This window comes from Schistocerca americana, chromosome 2, assembly GCF_021461395.2.
Source record: "Schistocerca americana isolate TAMUIC-IGC-003095 chromosome 2, iqSchAmer2.1, whole genome shotgun sequence".
NCBI lineage: Eukaryota > Metazoa > Arthropoda > Insecta > Orthoptera > Acrididae > Schistocerca > Schistocerca americana.
The window spans coordinates 997,461,207-997,488,276 of record NC_060120.1 but is presented as its reverse complement, the minus strand read 5'-3'; the positions used below and the strand labels follow the sequence as shown (position 1 = coordinate 997,488,276).

The 27,070-nt window shown below is 42.3% G+C and overlaps 1 protein-coding gene across 1 annotated transcript in view; it reads right to left on the bottom strand.

The window, feature by feature from the left end:
- LOC124594597 overlaps positions 1-27,070 on the bottom strand; it is a 393,017-nt gene that overhangs the window by 40,815 nt on the left and 325,132 nt on the right. The gene's annotated exons all lie outside the window — the stretch shown is intronic.

The window sequence follows — 27,070 nt, the reverse complement described above, 5'->3', positions numbered from 1 at the left end:
CGTGCGCTCACGGATTATGCCGCAAAAAATATAAGTTCCACTTTCTTATACCAAGTGAAAATACGGCGCTATAAGCAGTCAGAATGTTCTTTGGGTGCAGGAAACAGGGAGGAACAAACAAATACGTGATAACGAAGGTTCTGTCACGTTTATTAGGATATGGTCACAAGTTGCAACGAGTGTCCAGAACTGTCCCCCGACTCAGCAACATGCTGCATCCGTAACACGGCATGGTCGACAGTTGGCTGCAGTATATCTGGCGCAATCAGAAGATATGTCGACATATGCTATCCTTCAGATCGGGAAGAGTTCGGATACAACCCTGAAAGATACGAGCTTTGAGACCAGAAGCCACGGTGATTTAGATCGGGGATCTAGAAGGCCACACATATTGCAATTGTCTATAGATGATGAGGTTATACTGAAGGCTTCTCGAAGCATATCTTTTACCTGGCGAGCGACATTTTATGTCGCCCTATCTTGCATGAAAATAATGGTGTGGCCACATTCGCGTTCTTGCAAAGTTGGAATCACGTGTTACAGAAGGAAGTCCTTATAACGTACGAATATACATCTAACAGACCTGTGACGTGTCACCTCTTCAAAGAAAGACGAACCTAAGACGAAGGAGTCTATGAAACCACACCACATAGTCACATACGCTGAATGCAGTGGATATTACCGCGCAACATGTGGCGGAGTAGAGCCCCATATGCATTTACGGCACAGTGGAGAGTAAAATGTCCCTATTCCATAGCCACATGTCATCCGTTTCTATGCGTGTCAAACAAAGAAGGGCAAGATCTCAGGGCTTCACTTGGCACACATTCCGTATCTTGTAGGGATACCAATGTAAAATGCGGTGTAAAATATTTTGAATTGTTTACCAGGAAGAGACAATTCCCGAACGCAGCTCGAGCCCCAGCATAATAATGTGAGGCATGTGCTGTACTATCGGCTATAGCTACAGCAAATTCGTCAACAACTGTCATGGGAATGGGCCACCTCCTCTCGCTGCTACACCGCCTATCTCACCTGTCTCTTTAGATTTCTTGTTCTTTAGCCCACTTATTGACATGACCTCTTTCCAGTTGTTTCGGTCGGCGATATTACCGCATTTCAGCGCTGCTCATGGTGCCGTTCTGATAAAACAACTTTACCAGCAGACGGACTTTCTTCTCAATACTCATTGCATTACGTATGGAAAACTTCAAACCTCTTAATCACTTACACCAACAAACACTTCAAAAAAAGAAATTAAAAGGCATCGCCAAGCGACAAATAGCATACTGTCGTCAAAACAGGAAGCATTTCCTATTCTGACTGGTAACAGAGCCATATTTTTCATTCTGTGGGAGAAAGTATTAATTTTTTCAGTATAGTTACTCCGCGAGTATACCGATTAATGAATGTAACTACAACCCTTCAGCGTCCTGCGATGTATGCAATTCACACTACAGCACCCGAAACACCGTCAGTTTAATTATAATCATCCCGTTTAAGGTTAGAAGCTGTTAATATTTCTAGAGACAGCATAACTCACTGTGCGCAATTTCTTTCTTTCTTTCTCGAGCCTGTGTCCCGATACAACGCGGGGTCGGCTTTGTTATGACGGAATCGACAGTGTTAATGGCAGAGGGTGGCCGGATGCCGTTCCTGCCGCCACCCCGAACCCCCAGGAATGGAAAAAGTGTACTCTAGCTGTCTGTGTCTAGTGTAAGTCATGAAATTGTGCGAACGTTTCCAAATATCTGTGAGTCGCGTAACTGAGGCGGAACTTGGGGACCATCCCGGTATTCACCTAGCAGTATGTGGAAAACGGCCAAAAATCCGCATCCAGGCTGGCTGGCATATCGGGCGGATTCTATCTGGGGCCAGCGCGCCTACCAGAGTCCAGGAAGCAGAGCATTAGCGCTCTCGGCTACCCTGGCGGGTCACTGTGCGCAATTTACCCAGATTATATTCATCTATATTTCGAGAATGAGAAGACTTAACGAATTCCAACAAACTTTATTATAATTTAATACCTTGTCTAAGCTTTTTCTCGCTTACAGTCCCAGAACGAAAGCAAAACTATCAGTAAACTTGAAGGAAAAAGGAAGACTTGATACAATACACTAGCTTCCAAAAAGGTCTTACATGAACATGTAAAGGGGTTTTAACTGATTTGGTTTACCCGTTTTAGTTCTCACTTCTTATTATTTAATGGGTGAATAATCTGAAACCAATAAAATCAACATCGTTAGGGTTTAGGTTCAACCATAAGGATTTTACATGCTTAACGTCTAAAATTTGAGGCATTTACTCATTTATTACTTCGGGTTAAGGAAAGGCAAATCTACGTTTACAACATTTGCAGATATACGGAAAGCTTTTGACGATACTGACTGGAATACTATGTTTGAAATTGGAGCGTAGCGGGGCTAAAATGCAGGGAGCAAAAGGCTGTTTACAACTTGTGCAGAAACCAGATGACAGTTGTAAGAGTGGAGGGGCTTGAAATGGTAGCAGTGATTGAGAAGAGAGTAAGATAGTGTTGTTGCCAATCCCATATGTTATTCAATTTGTATATTGAGTAAGCAGTACAATTTGCAGCATGAATTAAAGTTCAGGGAGGACAAATAAAAACTTGCATTTTTTTCGATGACACTGTAATTCTTTGAGAGACAGGAAAGGGCTTAGAAGAACAATTGTTTGGAATGGACAGCGTATTGAAATAAGGTGTAAGACGGATATAAACAAAAGCACAACAAGGATAATGAATTGTAGTGGAATTGAATTATGCGATTCTGAGGGAATTGGATAAGGAAACGAGGCACTAAAAATAGTACCTTTTTTGCTATTTTTTCAGCAAAATAACTGCTAGAATATAAAATGTAGACATGCAGTTGAAAGAAAAGCGCTTACGGAGAATAGAAGTTTGTTAACATCGAAAATACATTTCAGCGTTCGAAAGTCTTTTCTGAAGGTATTTGTCTGGAGTATAGCCATGTATGGAAGCAAAACATGAGCGACAAACAGTTCAGACATGAAGAGAATAGAGGCTTTTGAAATTTGGATCTACAAATGAGTTCTGAGAAGTAGATGTATAGATAATGTAACTAATGAGGAGGTACTGAAGAGAACTGGGGAGAAAAGAAATTTGACTAAAAGAAGGGATGGGACACATTCTGAGACATAAGTGAAACACCAGTTTCGTAGTGGAGGCAAGAGGGGGGGGGGGGGGCGGGTGGGGGGGGGAGCAAAAATCGTAGAGGGAGAGCAATAGATTGGTTCAAATGGCTCTGAGCACTATGGGACTCAACTGCTGAGGTCATTAGTCCCCTAGAACTTAGAACTAGTTAAACCTAACTAACCTAAGGACATCACAAACATCCATGCCCGAGGCAGGATTCGAACCTGCGACCGTAGCGGTCTTGCGGTCCCAGACTGCAGCGCCTTTAACAGCACGGCCACTTCGGCCGGCAGAGCAATAGATGAATACATTAAGCAGATTCAGACGGATTTAGGTTCCAGTAGTTATTCGGCGTCGATAGGCTTGACAGGATAGAGTAGAATGTAGAGCTGCATTAAACTCGTCTTCGGACAGAGGGCCACAATAATAGCTCATTTGTAAAGGACTCAGATTTGAATGACGAAGGACGGGGGGGGGGGGGGGGGTGGCGGGAGAAGGAGAGGGGAATAGGGATACAGGTAGTTACTATAAGTGCACTTCGAAGTATTGTTCGTACTTCCTTATTCTTTTCACAGAAACGCAAGGAAAGGTTCACGCTACCGCCTATGTCATAAAATACTGTTTTATCGTGCTTCGACGTTAACCGGTTTTCTCTTCTGTGAGAGAAAACAAACAAGCGGGCACAGGTACTCAGCTTCGAAGCTGCACGGTATCCCTGTCACCCCTCCCATTTGCAGACAAAGGTACGTCAAGCAATTCCCTCTGCACTTCACTGCAAGGGAGTTACCGTAAAAACATTCCTACACGCTTCCGAATGCGCGCGACTGATCCATATTTTAGCAGCCGTTAAAGATTCATATGTGCTCGTGAGACAGCCCATGGCATTATTTCTTCTGTGCTTTGCTAGCAGGCTTTGAGGGCGTGCATGCTTGCCTGCTTACATTCTCCTGTGAAGCTTTGACTCATACTTCCCTAGCTGCTACTATTTCTTTCAAAAAGATGCTTAAACTTTCAGACAGTCTGCAAAACGTATTCTTAATTGATTAAGTTTCTCATGTCATTGGCTCCCGTAGTACGTCGCTATTGCAGACTACAGAGGAATTCCAATATTTTGGATACTGCTACACTATGCGATCAAAAGCATTGAAACAACGATTAATGGACTAATATGGGACGCGTCTACCCTTCGGCTTTACGATGGCTCAAACTCTGCTGGATAGAATATCAGTAAGGTGTCTGAATAGCTGTGGAAGAATGTCAGCTCATTCTTCTCAACCAGAAAACGCAGTGGTGTTGGGTGTTGGGGTCTGGTGTGAAGTCGACGTTCTGAGTGATCGCAAAGGTGTTTTGCTGAGTTCAGGTCGGGACTCTTCGCAGGCCAGCCCATTTCAGAAATGTTATTGTCCACTAATCATTATCTCACAGTTCCTGCTTTATGATAGACTGCATTGTCATGCTTATAGAAAAAATGACTGTTTCCGAACAGTTCCTCTCCTTCACACAGTACACATCACTGTAAAATGTGATCATATGCTTCCGTTTTAGTTTTTCCCTGAGCACAATGAGGGGATCACACGCTGACTACGAGAAGGACCCAGATATCGTTACACTATCACTTTTGTACTTCCCTGCTGGCTTTGCACATGACGGCAAGTAAAGTTCTTCAAGTATTAGCCACAGCCAAACTTACCCACTGTTATCGAGAGAACTCACTAGAAGCGGCTTTCATTTCTTATTCTGATAGTGGCATTACGAATTAATTGAACTCGCCAGTGACGATAAAAACTTTTGATCCAAGTACATGCGCTTCTTTATCCTTTCCGTTTATCTGTGTTACAAAGAAACGTTGCTTGAATTTAGTTTTTCCCTTCTGTTAAATCTTATTTGTCAGGTGATTTATTCAAGATATTTATTTGTTTTGTCGCTTCTTCTCGACTTTCTGATAGGACCAAATATTCATCAGGAAATTCCAAGCAGCAGACGCTCATCCGTCCCCAGTTTCTTCCTAGTAAGAGAGAGTATATTTCTCAACTTCATGCTTTGAGTTCAGACTCCCTTTATTCGCTGCAGGGCACTGCTGAATATGAGTGGCGATGAAGTTTTAGTGCCTCCAAAAGCCCATAATATCCAACCATTTCGTGTGACATACGGCACCTTGACTTGATCTCTAAGGAATAACATTTTCTTGTTTCACATTAACCAGTTTCTTTCCCTTAATTAGAGGCTGCAGATATCGAGGTTTCCTGTTTTTCAGAGTATTCACTACTATATACTGTTAATCCAGACTTGGTCCCTGGTCGGCTGTAGTACAGACACACTGGCATTCCACCGCTCATTCAGTAATACACATTACGTAAGACCTGTACCATAGTTTTTGCTCTTCGCTCCCCTGGTGGATTTCAAACGATGTTTTTAACACTGCAGCGTTTTGACCTTTTTCTTCGCCGTGTACTCATTTTACGAAATGTCAAACACACCCAACATTAAGTTCTTTTGATTTGCAAAGACAGTGTAACAATAGAAAACTAATATGTATACGCATTCAACACACTATTAGATGCGCATTCAACACACTCTTACGAAGTTGATTATTTGTTGTTCAACACATTAACATATTCTCTATCTTTTTTAGCAGAAGTAACGTCAATCATAAAATATGGAAACAGTACGATGAAATGCAGTTGAAGCTGAGTATAATTGGCGATACAAAAGAAACTGAATTCTTTATTAATTAAATTTTCCCCCATCCCGAAGGTTAGAATTGGCATTTCGATGTCCGATCCATTGAAGTGTGTATTAGAGCCATATAAGAGGCGAGCTCTCAGTGGGACACAGGGGAGGCTATCGAAAACCTTAGTAACATCCGGAGTACTAGGGCTATATTTAATTTAGTGCTGCTAAAATATGTTGCAGATAGGAAAACGTGACTGTATACTACGTATTTGAGAGTGTGTGTGAGCAAGTAACAGCTATCCCAGTAGGGAATAACGGAGAGAGCAAGTCCAGTCTCCAGCATTTGTCTTAAATTCAAAGGTCACATTCCTCAGATATTTGTCAGAATAGAAGAATGAATACTATTTTTAATTTGGTTATGTGGCAATATGTCACAGGCAGAAATGTGAAAGCGTAGTGCACGTGTAAGAGTCATTGTTTATTTGCATGCGAGTCGATGACCTGCCCAACGTGGCCTGTGTACCCATTTCACTGTCGATTGTAGACAATTCGTTAGACGGGGATTGATGTGTGACATCGACCTTTGTATGGAACTGAGTTACAGTGTGAACAAAAACAACACAAATGTACAAGAAATGAGAATGGTGCAGTACGTACAGTTCATGGGCAATCGACATAGGAAGGTGCGGAATGTTGCTCATCGCAGTGCTAACCGTCGTTTCCGAGCATAAAATGTGTGTAAATGAGCGCCGCAAGGGAAGGTGTGCTTTTATTGGCGTACTTCATGGCACTTACTGAGGTCTTTTGGTGTCGGTTCCGAGCGGCGGTATATCTGAAGCGTTTCCAGCCACGCATAAGAATACACAGTGATTTCAACCCTGTCGTCACCGTTCTCATCTTCATCGCACAGGTGTCAAGAAAAGGGGAGAGATCTTTTTGAATGAGGGGAATGATGGCCTTCCCATCGTGTGAAACGTCCACAGTGTCGTCGGGCAGACCTGGTGAAATTTGGTGTCAATGTGATACCATTAACCCACCTTGTACTTCCGACTCTGATGTTTTTTTTCTCATATCCGGACACATTGTTATTTGAAGCGCCGTCGAGTCCAAGGGTGACGTCATGACGTCGTATTGCACCGCGTTTTCACACCATTACAGAAGATGCTTGTAGGCGCCTTGGAGCTAAGTTTCACATTTCTGCTTCGCAATAGGAGAAAATGACAAGGTTTCAAAAAAAGTGGTCCTTGAACTCCTTTGTGCAGTATTTTTACACAGGGAAAAGGAGACTACGATGTACCACTCAGAATGAAACGGGTAGTAAGTGGCCGTATGGGTGCATTTTCTGCTGGTGGAAGTTTTTAACAAAACACCGGAAATGCAGCGTATTTCTCACGAAGTCTGATGCATGCACATCCACGTCGTGGCCCCTGAACAACGGGTACACTTAGAGTGCACTGCTATGTCATGGATGGGCGAAAAAGCCACTTCCTGACCCTTTAAAATGGGGACCCTGCAGCGAAGGGACTCAGTCCGAACAGGAAACATCGACCCTCCAGAACTGCGGAGGGTAGTGTTGGACGAGAACCGAACTTGTCAAAATAAAATATTAAAAAATCTAATGAAGAAACAGCAGGCCTCAGGACTGACATTTTTCTGTGAACTGGCAGACCACGAAAGAGCTTGAGATTTGGTTTATGACATGTTCGAACTCTCTATCAAGCTGCAGCCTTAAGAAAATACATGATCATTTGGATAAGTACGGACTTTATATTAAAGCCTTTCAGAATGTGAAATGTGTAGTAATAGAGAAGAAGGATCACAAGATATTGTGTAGCTGTCAAAATAAACGTCACATGTTTCCTACATGTTTCATTGTAAATGAAAGAATAATATATCAGACTTCCAGACGAAATAACACTGTGCGGACTCAGACTCAGAGGGAAATTCTTTAACTATAGTCTCATTTGTGCTATTGCACCAATTGAAGAGAAGAGTGAAGAAGAGAAGGATGCTTTATATGATGAGTTAGATGATCTATACAATAAACGTCCGAGAGGAGGCTGTAAAGACGTTCTTGGAGATGTGAACACTAAAATACGAGAAGAGTATGAATATAAGTGTTGTATTGGAAAATACAGTCTGTGTGACAGCTCAAATGACAATTAGGTCAGATTTGCTTCCTCGAGAAACATGGTAGTGGGTAGTACAACTTTTAACCATATTGATATACATAAAATGACATGGAACTCTGCAGATGGAGACACTTTCAACTAAATTGACTATCTCATAATAGATGCAAGACGTCTGTCGAACTTTGTGGATGTTAGAAAATGTAGGGGTGCTGATGACTCTGATCATTAGCTTGAAATAGTAACAATCAGAACTGAAATATCTAATACAAAGAAGGAACGTGGATCTCATGCGAGAAAAACTCCGGAGTAATAAGATAGAGGAGGCCGAGACTGCTCAAAGGTTTTCCAACTCATTCAAGCAAGAGCTGACACAGTTATCGACAGTGAGAAAATCAAGGAAATATGGAAGATCCTATAAGATATCCTTGCAAAATCTGCATATGAAGGTCCAGGGAGAGTAGAGCTGGCCATACGCAACGGTTTGTTTGACGAATAGCGTACACACGTAATAGCACTTTAAAACGATGTGTGCAAGTTAGTGCAACAGACTACCCATACGCGAAGATCTGCAGATTATAAAACAGCTGGAAAAGAAGGAAAGAGGCCACACGAAAAGAAAAAGATAGAGCACGAAAGAAAATATTTGGATGAAATGGAAAATCTTGAATGAGGTGAGAGCATTTTGTCAAAAGTTAAATAAGAGGGGAAAGGATTTCCAGCATACAAATTTATGTAGAAATACAGGTGACTCAATTCTCAACAGTGATGAAGCAACACCTATGACGGCGTGCTAAAAACTAGTGTCTCGGACTTTTCCAATTGGCAACTCCTCAAGCTTTTTAAACAAAACAAACGTTATCGACACTCTACATCTTCATTCTCCAGGTCTGGAAAGTTGCAGCCTTCTGTCGCTAGGGGTCTCCGAATTTTAGCCCTGCACAGTTCTTGTTCATGCCGTTTATTGCTTGACATCTTGTCACTGCGGTTATGGCATCTCGTTTCTTATTCAATTTACTGGCGTCACTAAGTTGCTGGATTGCCTGCCCACGAGTGGCAGCAGCAGCGCTTATCGATAACGAGTACTGTCGTACTATCTTTGTAGCGACCGCTAGTATTTCCGCGACGCGTTGTGTGGAGCAGGGAGTTGCGAACGGACATCAGTTCAGTTGGGGCGCAGCAGCTAGCAGGTCCGTGCAGCGTCAGGGCAAGCCGGGACCGCTGGAGGCGTGCTGCCACTGCCAGATCAAGGAGAGCTGGATACAAGAGCGACGACTTTGTTTCACACCGAACCATGGTCGCTTAAGTTGAGTGAAAAGTTAACTGCTAATTCAACCTCGACTATTCTGAGATCTCACCTTTGGTCGGCGGGTTGTTGCCACCAGGGCTGCTGAGCCAGGCGGCAACGAGTGAAGTGTTTAGAAGCGGTGAAATATTGCAGCCGTGTTTCTCTATGTGTTATTCATTACTGAGTTACTATTAATCTTATTACTGAAGTGCGACCAGCGGTATTTTCTGCCTTGCGGCCGCTAACGCCCCAGTTACCTGCCATGGAGCTTAGCGTACGTTTCCAGCAGTGTACCGTTCCTCATCCATGTTGATGCTGCACGACACGGCGCGTAGTTCTACAGCCTCATATATTGTACTGTGCATATTTTTTGGGAGGTCTATCTTGGTTCTAGTGCTGCCTTCGGCGTTGGTGTTTTCTGAAGACGTAGTCTGTCTCTTCGCCCTTGCCTAAAAGTACTCCCATGTTGTACCGACGTTAGGTGCGTAGGTTAGTCGATCGATCGGCGCTTAAGCAGCTCGTAGTTTCAGTTGCCATCCTGTTACGTCAGTACGACTCTTGGCTGCCTGTCGCACCTTACCTTATGTTTGAGTTACCTTTCCAGGCCGACCCTTGGAACACTTGCTGAGATCCGCTTGTCCAGAATCCTTTGATTGTGATGTTTGTTTTAAGGATATTTGTAATTTTCTAATTACTGTTGGTGTGGCATTCAGCTGAGCAATAGTTCCACTTCTTTCATAGGAAGGCCTTCATCTGTGTTAGAATAAGTTTTTTTTAAGCAAACTTATTTTTGAAGCAAAGTATTTGTTGGAATGTGTGCTATTTGGAATTGTTCTTCTGACTTCTAATTCAGGTCTTTCAGCCGTTTGTTCTTTGAGGTATTTTTGGTGGCCTTCAGCCCCAAAACTGAGAAATATTTTGTCAAAGGCCTTCAGCCGTCATACACTCAATTGTGTTTTTTTTAGAAATTGTTTTAAAATTTTATTTTCGTTAAATAAAGTTTACGTATTTGTTGCGCAACCGAGAGTAACCGATTACGGCCCCGTTCACAATCGTAACCATACCCTGCCCCATCCTGAGAACCCATCTCTCAGAATAGTAGCGTGTGACATGGTGGAGTGCAACGTAACTACACTACTGGCCATTAAAATTGCTACACCACGAAGATGACGTGCTACAGACGCGAAATTTAACCGACAGGAAGAAGATGCTGTGATATGCAAATGATTAGCTTTTCAGAGCATTCACACAAGGTTGGCGCCGGTGGCGACACCTGCAACGTGCTGACATGGGTGAAGTTTCCAATCGATTTCTCATACACAAACTGCAGTTGACCGGCGTTGCCTGGTGAAACGTTGTTGTGATGCCTCGTGTATGGAGGAGAAATGCGTACCATCACGTTTCCGTCTTTGATAAAGGTCGGATTGTAGCCTATCGCGATTGCGGTTTATCGTATTGCGACATTGCTGCTCGCGTTGCTCGAGATCCAATGACTGTTAGCAGAATATGGAATCAGTGGGTTCCGGAGAGTAATACGGAACGCCGTGCTGGATTCCAACGGCCTCGTATCACTAGCATTCGAGATGACAGGCATCTTATCCGCATGGCTGTAACGGATCGTGCAGCCACGTTTCGATCCCTGAGTCAACAGATGGGGACGTTTACAAGACAACAACCATCTGCACGAACAGTTCGACGACGTTTGCAGCAGCATGGACTATCAGCTCGGAGACCATGGCTACGGTTACCCTAGACGCTGCATCAGAGACACGACCGCCTGCGATGGTGTACTCAACGACGAACCTGGGTGCACGAATGGCAAAATGTCATTTTTAGGATGAATCCTGGTTCTGTTTACAGCATCATGATGGCCGCATCCGTGCTTGACGACATCGCGGTGGACGCACATTGGAAGCGCGTATTCGTCATCGCCATACTGGCGTATCACCGTGCGTGATGGTACGGGGTACCATTTGTTACACGTCTCGGTCACATCCGCATTGACAGCATTTTAAACAGTGGACGTTACATTTCAGATGTGTTACAATAATGCACGACCGCATGTTGCAAGTCCTGTACTGGCCCTTCTGGATACAGAAAATGTTCGACTGCTGCCCTGGCCAGCACATTCTCCAGATGTCTCACCAATTGAAAACGTCTGATCAATGGTGGCCGAGGAACTGGCTCATCACAATACGCCAGTCACTACTTTTGATGAACTGTGGTATCGTGTTGAAGCTGCTTGGGCAACTGTTCCTGTACACGGAATCCAAGCTCTGCTTGACTCAATGCCCAGGCGTATCAAGGTCGTTATTACGGCAAGAGGTGATTGTTCTGGGTACTTATTTGCCAGGATCTATGCACCCAAATTGCCTGAAAATGTCATCACATGTCAGTTCTCGTATAATATATTTGTCCAATGAGTACCTGTTTATCATCTGCATTTCTTCTTGGTGTAGAAATTTTATTGGCCAGTAGTGTATGTCGGTGCGTAAGAAATAGTGTGCTGTAATGGAGTTTCGAGTTCGGAGAGTTCCTCCACATATGGAGCACTTTCTCTTTCACCATGACAGTGTCAGATTACACACGATCGCTGCGACATCTGCAGAATTTGACGCCTTGGGTTCACTGTCATCGATCGTCTTCAATACATTCTAGACTTGGCCCCTTATAATTTTCATCTCCTCCCAAAACATAAATAACAACTTCTAGAACTTTACTTTACTGGTGATGTAGTGGTGCAAGTAGAGGTGAGGTTGTGACACCAACAACAATGTCAGACATTCCACAGTGACGTTATAAACAATCTGGTCTCTCGTTGGGATAAACGTGTTGGTCACCATTGTGACTATGCTGAGAAAGAGACATGTAGACATGAAGAATAAAAATGCAGAATATTAATAACGTTAGTTTCGTTTAAAAAACTTTGAGAATTTTCATGTAAAATAATCAGAGGCATAACTTTTCAGTACGCCTTCGTAAAAGATAGATGGACTGGCTGAGAACCAAGGAATTTACCCTGTGTAAATACAAGGAAATCAGAAACAGAGGAACGATTATTGAGTGCTGAGGAAGTGAAGGCAGCCATCATGAAGCTGTAGAACAAAAAGAATGGATGTAACAAATAGATATCATTAAAAAGCAAGAAAATAATTTGTCAAACATTTCCAATAACTTGTAATTAAGAATCGGATATATAATAGTATCCCTGAGGCATGAAATATAGGGATTATATGCCCAATACACAAGAGAGTCGATGTCATGCTGCGCTCTGACTACATGTGATTTTTGCCTATTACCTACAGCATGAAAAATTTCATCTAAATCCTCTTTAAATGGCTTGCACCATTTGATAGAGACGCTGTTAATGACTATCAATGTCGATTTCGTCAAGGAAGACGTGTCGATGATCAAATCTTCACGATACGGCAAATACTAGAAAAATGTAAGGAATTTGGGACAAATATAATATCACCTCTTCATAGACTTCAAATCAACGTACGACAGGACTGACACAAGGAATCTGTACCTAGCAATGGAGCTGTTAGAGATCACTAACAAACTGATCACTTTATTAAAAACAACTATGGAAATATCCAGAGGAAAGTTATTATACTGAATATGTCATCAAGTGCTGTGACCACAAAAAAAATTGAGTAAGGTAGGAAGACGCGTTATTGTACCTTCTATGTAATATAGCCCTGCAAAAAGGATATATGAGAGTTATGCATCAGTATGAGGGAGACCGTTCTGTACAAATCAGTTCAGTTATTGGCATAAGCAGATGATGCTGATATTATTGCAAGAGAGTCAAGAGCAATAATAGCGTCCTTTACAGCTCGGGAAACAGCTGCTAAAAAGATGAACATACAGATAAATCCAGGGAATGCCAAGTACAAGCCCCTAACTTAAAAAAATAGTCCTAATGAGCTCCCATCCACAGATTTTGGTTCATCGGAAGTAAACTGTAAGAACAATGTCAGCTCTGATATCCAAAAACCAATGTTATCTGCCAACAAGAGATACCATAGCTTCAGAAAACATCCGAAATCCGAAACGCTGTTCAGGAAAACTAAAGATATGATGTAAAAAATACTAGTGTAGCATGTGCTAACGTATGGTAATGAAACATGGACATCAGTAAAATTCAACGAAAAGGGTGGTCCAGAAAGTAAGATCCTATCGGTCGCGAAATGGAAACCACTGGGATAATCCGGTAAAGCTTTGCACAGATGTGTTGGGTAGTGTCTCTAGTATGCCCGTCGATCGTGTCGCGTCGCTCTTTTCAGTTTTGAGTGAACAGTGAACACGTATAGATGCGTAAGGAATAGCGCCTCCCGCCAGGTATTAGGGCCTGGTTAGAGATTTCGCCTGTGTCATAACACAACTGTCGAGCAGTTACTTCTTCAGGCCAATTCTCAGCCGCACACTGCAGGGGTAATGAAGACGCTCCTGCAACGTTTCCGATGAGAAGTGTTTGATCACCTCAATACAGTCCGTAATTGGCTCCCCCTGAGTTTCATCTCTGCTGACAAGAACCTCTGGCTATGAAGACAAAATTTTTTCCACAGACAACGAGCTGCAGACCAGTGCAGATAACTGGCCGAAAGCACAGGCGGCTGCTTTCTATGACGAGGATACTGGAAAGTTGATGCAACACAGCGACAAAAGTCGAAACTGGAGCGGCGACTATGTAGAGAAGTAGGTGGAAGGTGTACCTAACTGTTGCAGATGAGACGTTTGTGGTTTTCACTGTTGTTTCCATTTCGCGACCGATCGGAACTTACTTTCTTGACAACCATCGTATCTGGGCGAATGGGAGAAAATGGTGTCTAGATGCAAGTGTGAACTATATTATCTGCATAATCAACGAGAAATTGTGAACTACGCAAGAGGGTCGACTGGTCAGAACACATTTTGAGAGCAGTCGATAGAATGATTAAGAAGATATTCAGCGTAATGCCTGAATGAACAAGAACAGCTGCAAGATTAAGTGAAAGGTGAAAGAAGGGTGTCAGAGGGTGTATAAGAAAAACTGGTATTACGAATTGGAGGAATTCGTCATTAAACAGGGAAGAAAGGAATATTCTTCTACAGAAGGCCAAGCTCACAAAGGGCTGTCGAGTCACTGAAGATGATGATAATGATGATGATGATAAGGACATTGGCTATTGTGGACGACAATATGCCTCCACACGCAAATTCCCTTGCAAACACTTTGAATGAATACACTCGTATGTCTTAGAACTCATAGCTGACGAAATACAGATCTATCAAGATTCGTGGTGCTACCAAGAGCGAGTAGGTTCCTACGGCTGATGAGTGCGATACTTGTCATACGAACCTTAGACAACGATCAGGATATATGTAACTTATTGAATCAGATGACTTACAGAAAGCTACACGATTAGCATATGTGAATTTACAAATGGAAGCATTTCCTACTTCGGTAGACATACAAAGAGAATCTAGTTAGAAGCAGGGTGTACCTCTTTATCAACTCGTTGTTAACACAGACTAGTAAAGAAGCGTATAATAAAGCCAAAATGTAGAGTCGTGGCTCGAAAATTTACAAACTCATTGTCAAAAACACTGTCGATTTCCGCTACACATTTGTTTGATGGACTCATACAGAGGAGATATTCAGATATGTGGAATAGACCAGAACAATAACTTCTCATATATTTTTACCAATGGCCATGAAAGCCATGTGATGCGGAGCGGTCACTATTTCGTGATCTTCCACTGCCGCAATATGGGCGCCGTATGGATGTGTATGATGTCAGCACACCGTTCTCTCAGCCATTATCTGCTTTCCAGACCTGGGAATCGCTTATTCTCATTCAAGTGGCTATACTTTCGGCATCACGAGTATGAGTGAACAGTGTTCGTAACAAGAAATAATCCCTTTGAACACTGGGAACAGGACCCTAGTCATACGCTTGTGAGTTAGACACGCTGTCCTCAACTATGGAAGCAATCACCAGGACGTATTTTAAAACGAAAACACGATTCTTCTATAGATCGCAAATGCAATGGTCCTCAAAGGTGCAGAATACGATAAAGGTTTTAAACATAATTTGATTTAGCAAGCAAACGAAATTTGAAAATATCATGTACATAAAACTTCGAACTAAATATAAGAATGGTGCAGTTCATGGTACCTATTTAAACAGGTCACATAACTGCGCCGTCGATGTGTGGAGGTCAGATACTATACAGCACTCACGTGACGTGATATTGTTAGTAGTATATTGATTAATTACTTCTACTAAAACAATCATGTATGAAAAGTAGGGATTCACCTCACATAAATCTTTCAGAAACATCTTGAATATTATTAGTAGTAGCAATTTATTGCAGATAGGTATTCGTTAATAAAGGACAGAATCTAGACGAAAATACAGTCAGTTCCTCAAGAAAGTGTACGCTGTTATCTGTATAAAATAAAAGACGCCATTCAAAACATATCTTTACATGAAAATACATGTTATTACTAATTGCACCGTTATCTAATTATTAATCCAATCGCCGCCAATATCGATTATACACTACTGGCCATTACAATTGCCACACCAAGAAGAAATGCCGATGATAAACGGGTATTCATTGGACAAATATATTATATGAGAACTGACATGTGATCACATTTTCGCCGGCCGCGGTGGTCTCGCGGTTCTAGGCGCGCAATCAGGAACCGTGCGACTGCTACGGTCGCAGGTTCGAATCCTGCCTCGGGCATGGATGTGTGTGATGTCCTTAGGTTAGTTACGTTTAAGTAGTTCTAAGTTCTAGGGGACTAATGACCACAGCAGTTGAGTCCCATAGTGCTCAGAGCCATTTGAACCATTTTTTTATCACATTTTCACGCAATTTGGGTGCATGGATCCTGAGAAATCAGTACCCATAACAACCAACTCTGACCGTAATAACGGCCTTAATACGCCTGGGCATTGAGTCAAACAGATCCTGGATGGAGTGTACAGGTACAGCTGCCCATGCAGCTTCAACACGATACCACAGTTCATCAAGAGTAGTGACTGGCGTATTGTGACGAGCCAGTTACTCGGCCACCATTGACCAGACGTTTTCAATTGGTGAGAGATCTGGAGAATGTGCTGGCCAGGTCAGCAGTCGAACATTTTCTGTATCCAGAAAGGCCCTTAAAGGACCTGCAACGTGCGGTCGTGCGTTATCCCGCTTCGCAGGGATCGAATGAAGGATACAGCTACGGGTAGTAACACATCTGAAATGTAACGTCCACTGTTCAAAGTGAGTGCCATCAATGCGAACAAGAGGTGACCGAGACGTTGACTCAGGGATCGATACGTGGCTGCACGATCCGTTACAGCCATGCAGATAATATGCCTGTCTTCTCGACTGCTAGTGATACGAGGCTGTTGGGATCCAGCACGGCGTTCCGTATTACCCTCCTGATCCCACCGATTCCATACTCTGCTAAGAGTAATTGGATCTCGACCAACGCGAGCAGCAATGTCACGATACGATAAACCGCAATCGCGATAGGCCACAATACGACCTTTATCAAAGTCGGACACGTGATGGTACGCTTTTGTCCTCCTTACACGCGGCATCACAACAACGTTTCACCAGGCAACGCCGGTCAACTGCTGTTTGTATGAGAAATGGAATGGAAACTTTCCTCATGTCAGCACGTTGCAGGTGTCACCACCGGCGCCAACCTTGTGTGAATGATCTGAAAAGCTAATCATTTGCATATCACAGCATCATCTTCCTGTCGGTTAAATTTCGCGTCTGTAGCACGTCATCTTCGTGGTGTAGCAATTTTAATTGCCAGTAGTGTAGCTTGATACCTTAGCGCTGTCTCTGGTGAATCATCCCAATTTCCAAACTCTAAATATCATTTGACCCACTTCCCAACGAATTTCTTTTATTTTATCAGAGTTTTTGCAGCAGCTCCATGTTAAAGCTTTAGTCCCTTTGGATGATTTACAAGGAACACTGCCTCGTGACGCTTTAGATATTTTGCAATCATTTTGAAATGCAACCGACAAAAGAAAACATTCAACTCTCACACTGTTTATCTACACACTGCGCAAGAGCGCATTGATTACAAATTCGAGGCCACTACCAGAGATATCACTGCGGCCGTTATATTTGAAATTATAGCGTACACATTATTGCGGTACAGACTGTAAGTCGAATTACGATCTTCTGCTCTTCATTCGTACTTCCAGTATTGACTCTGTGGAATGGATATTTATTTAGAAGAAAAGTATAACACTGAAGACCAGTTTTATCAAGGAATAATCATATACAGAGGAGATACAATTACTACTTCGAATTCTTTTAACTCTAACTTCTTTTAACAGACATCCGTAGCATTTCATTGAACTCAAACCAAAAATAATGCGACATCAGCCTTCTGGGAGTTGATAATTTTAGAGTGGCTTAATGAATTAGGGAAAGGACGCCCGCTCCTTCAATTTAGGCATTATTTACGTATGACTACATTCGCATCGCAAATGGAGAGTACTTCAAGCGCCTAAGCAACTCTGTAACATGCGCCTGCCAAACACAAACCTTACGTCAAGGACTGAAACTAAAATCTGTATCAAACGATATTCACGCTTTCTTGTAAGCTGCAGTATTTTCGCATTGTTTGTGAAAGTGGCTAAAATAGTAACTACAGCACATCACATTCACTGCATCTTACTAGAAGCTGTTTGAAGTATACATGCGATTTACTTGAGCAACTGGCAAGCAGAACTACAGCAAAAGCACCAAAAATTTCTATTCGATAATCAGACATATGACTCAATGTGGCGCAGACCGATGATATATACCATGCACTGAGTGGTATTCGTAACGACAAACTTCGATAAACTTTTAAAACTGAGTAGACTTAATCTGGGTACTCGCTAATACGATGTTTTGAAGAGCAGTTATGCACGTCCGTCAGTACCGCTTCCACATGACTCCACGTGGTTGGAAGTGACACGGAGGCCGGTTGACATTATGTGGTATTCATGGTCCTTTTCGTGGAGTCTGTATAGCGACGTTCTGTAATGAATTTCTGCTAGCAATAGAGAATACAGTGTTCAAAAATCATAGAGGAGGTATACTTGGAAAAGGCCCAGAGATTCGGAAAGAATCACCCTGGACTATATCATGGTCAGATAGATATTTCGGAATCAGATATACATTCTGATCATAATTTAGTAATAATGAACAGTAGCTGAAGTTTAAGTGAGTCGTCCAAAAGAACCAATGTGCAAAGACGTGGCATAAAGAAGTACTGACGAATGATGAACTACGTTTGATACTGTCTGAAACTGCGGTAACGAATACCATAAAAGGCAGTTCAGTTGAAGAGTAATAGATATTTCTGAAAAGGACAATCACCTTAGCTGGACATAGGAACAATAAAGGTACCCACCAAGAAATCTTGATTAGGTATGAAACAATTAGGAAGTGCAGAGAAACCAAGGTTAAATGATTGCCGGAAATATGTGATGAAATGGAAAAAAGGACTTACTCAGTGTACAGAGATGTCAAATCCACGGTGAAATAATTACAAGAAAGGGTGACGGCATTAAGATGGCAATGGGAATTCCACTGATGGCGCAGAGCAGAGAGCGTGTAGGTGGACAGATTGCCAAATGCCGACTCACGTAGGCCTGTAGAATCTATGAGACAGAAGATCTACATCCAGACTTTCGCAAAAAGATTATCCTTGTAATTCCCAAAAGAGCAAGGATAAAGAAGTAAGAGACCCATCGTACAATCGGCTTAATGGTTCATGGAACCAGATTACTGCAAGAGTAATATACATAAGAATAATAAAGAAAATTGAGAGTCTGTTAGATGAAGACCAGTTTGGTTTAAGGAAAGTTAAAGGCACAAGAGAGACAGTTTCAGGTTGCGGTTGATAATGGAGGCGAGACTGAAGAAAAATCAAGACACGTTCATTGGATTTCTCGACCAGGAAAAAGCGTTCGAGAATGTCATATGGTGCAAGATTTTCGAAAGTCTGAGCAATATAGAATATGTACAAGAACCAAGAGGGAACTGCGAGACTGCCGGCCGCGGTGGCCGAGAGGTTCTAGGAGCTTCAGTTCGGAACCGCGCGACTGCTACGGTCGCAGGTTCGAATCCTGCCTCGGGCATGGATGTGTGTGATGTCCTTAGGTTAGTTAGGTTTAAGTAGTTCTAAGTTCTAGGGGACTGATGACCTCAGATGTTAAGTCTCATAGTGCTCAGAGCCATTTGAACCATTTTTGGAACTGTGAGACTGGAAAAACCAAGAACAAAGTGCTCGGATTAAAAAGGGTGTATGGCAGGGATGTAGTGTTTCGCCCCTATCTTTCAATATCTACATCGAATAAGCAATTAGGGAAGTAAAAGAAAGGTTCAAGAGTGCGATTAAAATTCAGAGTGAAAAGATACACTGATGACATTACTTTCCTCAGTGGAGGTCAAGAAGAATTGCACGATGTCTTGAATGAAGAGTTACGGTAGCTGTTGGATGAAATGAACAATATAATGACTACAAAATATGGACAGAGTAAATCGAAGGAAAATGAAATTAAATGGTAGTAGCAGAAATGATAATATGAATGCACTGAAGAAAAACGATGGAGGTCACCATGTCAATGAAGTTAAGGAACGATACTACCTTGGAAGAAAAATAATACACAACGGATGAAACAAGGAGGATATAAAAAGAACACAGGCAAAGAGGGCGTTCCTAGACAAGGATAGTCTGCTAGTATCGGCCTTAATCTGAAGAAGAAATTTCTGAGAATGTGTGTTTGAAAACTACATTGTTTTGGCAGTGATTACGGACTGTGGGAAAACCTAAAAAAAGAGAATCTAAGCGCTCGAGATGTGGTGATATAGAATTTTGAAAATTAGGATTGGTTTGATAAGGAAAGAAAAGGTTAACCGCAAAACGTCGAGGAAAGGAAAATACGGAGAACTTTGCCGAGAAGGAGAGACAGAATGATCGGACGTACATACAGGGACGTAAAGGGTCTAGAGGGAGCAGTAAAGAATAAAATCTTTAGGAGAAGACAGAGATTGGAATGATCAAACAAATAGGTTGAAGCCATAGCGTGCAACTGCTGCTCTGAGATGAAGAGGCTAGTGCAAGATAGGAATTCGTTGTGGGCCGCATCGAACTGGTCAGAAGACAAAAAAATCAAGAGTGCACTATTAACAATGCTTTTTTGCCACCAGGAATGTACAATATAAAATGGAAACTGATATGTGTACAGACTATGAGATGATTACCTCTCGTAACACTTGAAATGTGAATGTAGGCTACGTGACTGCATAGCCTCACGGACGTTCCCACATTTGGAACATGATCACATAATGACTTAGCATTCTACAAAGTCGAGGCGATGTGTTGAAACAGCGACAGCTATGTCCTCTAACCCAGGTAACACCTTGGAGGCGAAAACGTTAAGCAACGGCTTTCTATTGCGTATTCTAGCCACGTGGTTATAACGGTCTCTCACTTGGTGACTAGAACATAAAGATAACACACTGATCATAACTGTGACAACAACCACGAGTATCGACCGTGCACTGTGTTACTGGAAAACTCTGTTCTGAAATGGTCGAAAACCCAAGGAAGATCGGTACTCATGGAAACGACTTGTGTTTCGGACGGACAGAAAAGTCAATTTGCGATTTAGTTCATCAGTCGTGGTAAGTAATCACTGCGTGCATATATCAAATGTACAAAGAAACAGGAATTTTGATAGCAGAGAAACTTTTATTCCACTTGAAACAGGGAAGGCTTAGAAATCCGTTAGAACAGTGGCTTCTGGGAGAGCCGTAAGAGAAATGAGTGCTTTATTTTCTGATTTGTGCCAAACGTCTCTTGCGTCTTAGGAGTGTAAAGCTACAACAGTAACGCTAAAGGAACGCTGGAAATGATATAGAAGTTTCTTATAAATGAACACACCGCCATTTGACTGTATTGTTGTGGTGGTTGTCACAAACAGTCTGAAAAGGTTATCAGTTCATTGCAGGGAGGGTGTGCTGAGAAATAATTGTTACGAAACAAATTCTACACGTTACGCCGTTTCCGAGTTATTTAGCATTCAAGTTAGCCAGTCAGGTCGTTGGGCGCGCAAATTAAAGCACTAACAGCCATTAAAATGCAATAATGCATTCGTGGGTCCGTGAGTTTCCACTTGTTCAAATGCTCATTATCAGTTAAAATCTGCCATTTTTGAAGTGATATATTTAAGCTAGGCGAGCAATAGCTACATTTGTTCAATTTTAGAAAATTTTGTGTTGCTACGGAATGTAATTCGGTTGGTCACATGGCATAGACATTTTTCGAAAAGTAGTCACATGACAAGGACAGCTCACACACAGCACTACGTCTTTATGTTGCACGTTTACGAAAGTATTTATCAGTGTACGGCGAAGCTCGCAGAGAATGAAATGGTCTTCCACTGTAGGAATAAAATATTTCGTGATGGCTGACTTCATTTTCTTTTATCCGAAGCAAAATTATTAATATCGAATTCAGTTATATCAGATGTGCATTTCTTCTTCTGTATTACTCACGAAAGACTCTTACTTCCATCTGAATCTGGTACCATGACAACGTGTAAATTAGAAAGCTTATCTTCCTCTAGCGGCATCTAAGATCGAAAATCTCGTGCTGTGGTAAACGTAATGATAAATTTCTCTTTTTATATGCTATTAAAGTTTGTTGTTGAGGCTCTCATCTTTTTTTTTACTCAAGTTCAGTCTCTTATGATTTCGTCAGTCATCTCATACCTCATATGTGGGCAACATCTCGAGTGGTTACATGTGGAATCAGCATATGGACCCTAATCTAGCGTACAGATCCTCTGAGATTTGCTTTAAAAGAACTGAAAATCTGAGAATTCTCTTTCTGTTCGCCTCGGCAAGAACAGAAAGAAAAAAAAAAGTATGTAAATTTCAAAGCATCTAACAGTTATATTGTCATTGCATAAGAATATCTGAAAGATCCAGCTGGGCCATTCGTTGAAGCATTGTGTGGGGAAACAGAACTGACTACTCGGTTGGAGCGAGAAAAATATAAACAATTAATCAAACGGAGAAAACCTGAGGTTCACAACCAAGCAATTCACACAAACACAAGATGGAACTCTTAAATCTCGAAACAAATTAGGTATTCAGATTTTAAGGAATTATACATTGATGAACCAAAACATTATGCTCACTTCCTACTGTCAGATTTGACTGTCACTTGGTGTCGTTGCGGGCACGTATTGCGGCAAAGAAAATATATAATCACTTAAGACAGAAAACCACTCCTATTTCGTAAACGGTTTCAGATATCAAAACTAGGATTTCAGCAAATGATACCGTGCTAACGGGCATGTACTTTGGTATGTGATAAAAAGTCTTCTCCATCAAGATAGTGAAGTAAGTATGATTTTTTAGAATAGAATGGCATACCTTTTAAAGGAACTCGAAAGAGCTTGAAAAGACGAGTAAAGTGATATAAAGCTTCTTAATGTTGATGCTGAAACTTTTCGCAAACGAATCTGAGAAATATTCTTAAACTGAAATGTCAGTCGACCGGGACCGCCACTGCATTGTAAACACTCTCATGCCAGGCTACGTCGTTGAATCCAGTCTCTCGACTGTATACTTGCCTCCACTGCAGAACTAGCAGGAACTGCGCCGTCTACAGACAGGTCATTTCTGCTATAAAATCCCGCGCATGCAGACACGTACACAGCGAGGAGAAGTCAGACATACAACTTCTATACTGTGAATTGTGCCACAAGCCGTTTTGCCAAGGAATGTGGAACCAGCCAGACGAGCGTCATTCGCATTGACGCATGTTCCATCTGCCACTACATCAGGTGATTTCGACAGCTGTATAGAATTTTATTGGCTGCTCTGCACCGCTTGGAAAACGGCACTGAGTTTTTTTCAGAATGCGTACTTTACTGACGAAGCAACGTTCTTGAACCACAGTAAAGAAACGCAACACACACTACTGGGCAGCTGAAAAGCCACCTAGCTTCTTCAGGTATACTAAAAACAACCGTGAAGCAAAAACCTATCCTCCGTCATCAGAGGATATCCCACTGTAGGGCTTTACTTCATTCCAAGGACGTTAAATGGAAATACTCGTACGTATGCATACTTCTCTACGAACTTTCCATCTGTTCTTCTGGTAGAGGTACCACTGGATAAGCGACTGTGCATGTGGTTCCAGCAAGAGGCGGCCCATCTCACTCTTCCCGTGTAGCAAAGCAAACACTGAATAAAAAATTTCTTGGCCGCTGGGTAGAACGGAATGCTGCAGTACAATGGCTGGCCAGGTCTCTCGATTTGACTCACCCCCTTGCGAGGCCCCTTCTTCATCCAACTTCCCAAGACCATATACGCCGCAGAATCACCACAGCGAGCAACGGCATATAATCCAATGTTCTCTCATCTGTTACTTTATCTCTTGAACGGCGACAGAAAATATGCCTTTAAGTCGATGGTACACAATCTGAGCACATACTTACATAAAGTTGAAAACGGCGTTTCGTTAAGAAAAGTACTTATCTTGTGAGTGACAAGCTTTCAGTCATTATGAATAAACTGTAGTAGTTTTTTTTAAGTACATTCCTTCTAATTACTATTGCGACTACTATTTATAGACAAATTTTCCCGAAAGCAGATGGTTTACCTTAAGATGCATTCAGGCGCCTCCACGCGAAGACAGGCCAGGTACTTTTTTTCGAATCTAAGGAAATTTATACAGTAGTTTCCGATTCTCCTTGAATGGGATGCTGTGGCAGAGCGGTTCTAGGCGCTTCAGTCCAGAACCCCGCGGGTGCTGCGGTCGCAGGTTCGAATCCTGCCTCAGGCATGGATGTGCATGATGTCCTTAGGTTAGTTAGGTTTAAGTAGTTCTACGTTCTAGGGGACTGATGACCTCAGATGTTAAGTCACATAGTGCTCAGAGCCATTAGAACCATTTGAGGTAAGCTCCATCTGATACGCCTGAAGCTAGCATTGCCGTAGTTCCAAATACAAAAATCATGGCTTACCCTGTATCTAAGTCGTATAGGAAAAGAGGTTTATCTTAGCAGCATAGTCCTTTCTTGCTACATATAACGACGAAGCCTCGCATCATAGCTTTGCTTGGCGGTGTTTTCAGCGCAGTAGTTGACTCTGGCCACATTGCTTTCGAGTTTTCATTTCTCGGATTTTTTTGCGAAGAGCTTCACCATTAACATTAACATGTATCATACTACTGTACTCATCCTATTTCAAACTTGAACTTTCTTCAGTATCTCGATGGATACAGGAGTACATGCCCTTTATCGTACTATCATTTGCCGGAAACCTCAGGGACTGACGACCTCAGCAGTTTGGTCCCATAAGACCTTACCACAAATTACCGCAATACCGAAAACCTCGATTCGGTACCTGAAACCGTTGACAAAATAAAAGCGTTAGTCTTATGTGACTCACGGAGAAGAGAAGATACAGGCAAAGATGGCGAAATCTACCGATAAAGAGACTTCGACAAAGGCAAGAATGCTTTGGTACGACGCCTGAGAACTAGCATCTTGGAACGGTGAAGCTGGTCGTTGTTCGCATGCTACACACGTGAGCATCTGTGGAAGCAGGTGCTTGCTCTCATGCTACACAAGTGAGCATCTGTGGAAAGTGTTTGAAGGACGTGGAACCATTTCAAGGTCGAAAGCATGCCCTCGAAGGCTTGCCCCGCACTATAACGCATGATTGGCGGCGATTTGTGGCAGATCTGAATACAGGACCACAGAAACAGGTGTATGGGAGCGCACCATTCAGTGCACATTGTTGATCACTGGTCTCCGCAGCAGACCACCTACTCGTTTTTCAATCTTGACCCCTACAACAATGTCAACTACGATTGCCGTAGGGACGGGATCATCGAAATAGGACACTGGATCAATGTAATAGCAATGTCTAACATAACAGTCGCGACACCCCGTTAGTTCCAGCGACACCAGCGACTCAAGCGGTCAGAAATTGACACTTCTGAATATTATATTGTGTGAATGCGAATACTAATGATTGTATTGATTTGTAACATTGTTTTTACAATAGGGAGTGTATGTAGTTCCATAAAAATCGACAGCAACTAAAAAATTACACTACATTTGTGGTTATTTAATTCCCTAAGGCCCCAGGGAGATACGAAACGTTGCCTTACAGGAGATTTTATTTACTATTCTCTTGTAATGTACAGACGTTTACTAACTAATGCCGTTTTCCTTTAGTAATAAAACATTGCTAGTCAACACCAGAAGCCCTGACCTTTTACAGAGAGAGGCCGTATATTTATCCAACAAAGCAGAGTTTTGTTCGCTACAATCTCACCCAAATCAGTGAATGTGCAACGTGTATGGAATGTAATACGTACATTATTTAACGTATCCCAAAAAGCCACCGCAACTGTAGCTTGAGGCAAAACCACACAGACGTGACAGCAAACCTCCAGAAGCATAGAACTGTTTCCCAACATAGGAGACGCTAATTCCACAATTGACTCTAATCTGAGCCACAAACGCTAAGAATCTTCAATAAATTCGCTTTTGAAGCAAAAGTAATTACGTTTCCAAAAATATTCGTGTATTGGAAAATAGAGTGAAGAGTAATAAAGGGCGAATCACTGGACTCTATAAGAAGTTTCAAGTGTCAAGCAACGTGGCTATCATCATAACAATAAAAATATATGCTTCCGATGTCTCAAATTTGTTTATATTCTCTTGCTTGCAGCGAAATAAGCCAAAAGTATAGATATTTTCGAAAATACTTCTTCGTGAATGTGTTGTGGTTTGTGTCATTGAATCAGTGCGATTCGGCCGTTTTTACACGTATTTCAGCGTAGTTCATGCCTTTTGGTAACTTACTAACGCATGGAACGCAAAAATATTACAACTATTCCGTTAATTAAGTAGAAAATAATTACGAAGAAGCATTATCCTAACGACGCATGTGAGCGTCTGGTTTCTCACCGCTTGGAGCGCTGGTATCGCTCTAGCTGTCGAACGGTAACAACTTTCGCACCAGAGTGTCTCATCACCGTACTTATTAGACTTTGGTAGTGGTTTCTTGTGACACAATGTCGATTGTCTTGTCGTGACACACCGGCATCGTGGCGGACGTCTGCTCGAAACATACTCCGTGCTACGATCACAAGCTAGTGGAGAGAGTATTATACTTCCACAGGACCTGTTTTAGTAATCTGATGCACCTGGCAGCTGTGGATTTCGTGGACATTACTGGGGACCACCCTCTTTGCTTCATGCTTGATCTCTTCCTTGATGACGGTGCCACCTACCACGTTGGCGGAATTCACTTGAGTCGGAGCTGATGTCAAACCAGCATCTGGCCATCCTGGTTTCGGTTTTCCGCGATTTCCCTAAATCACTTCAAGCGAATGCCGAGATGTTCCTTTGAAAGGGCACAGCCGACTTCCTTCCCAACCCTTCCCTAATCTGATGGGACTGATGACCTCGCTGTTTTATCCCTCCCCCAGAACCAACCAATTAACCAAACTGAAGCTGATGAAATATCTGGGACGCTATGGGGCCCGCAATTTACCGGAACTGCGTTAACCGGGCGTAGATGTCTTGTTCCACATACCTCATGAAACCTGTCAAGTCCTTGACAAATTCATGTCATTCAGAGTCGTCGCCGTGTTGCATTAAGGAAGCGGACCAACGCGCTTAATACACAAATTTTAAGAAAATGAAACGCCTAATGCCGTCCTTATGATATTTTTTATAGAGTAGCTAACAGTTT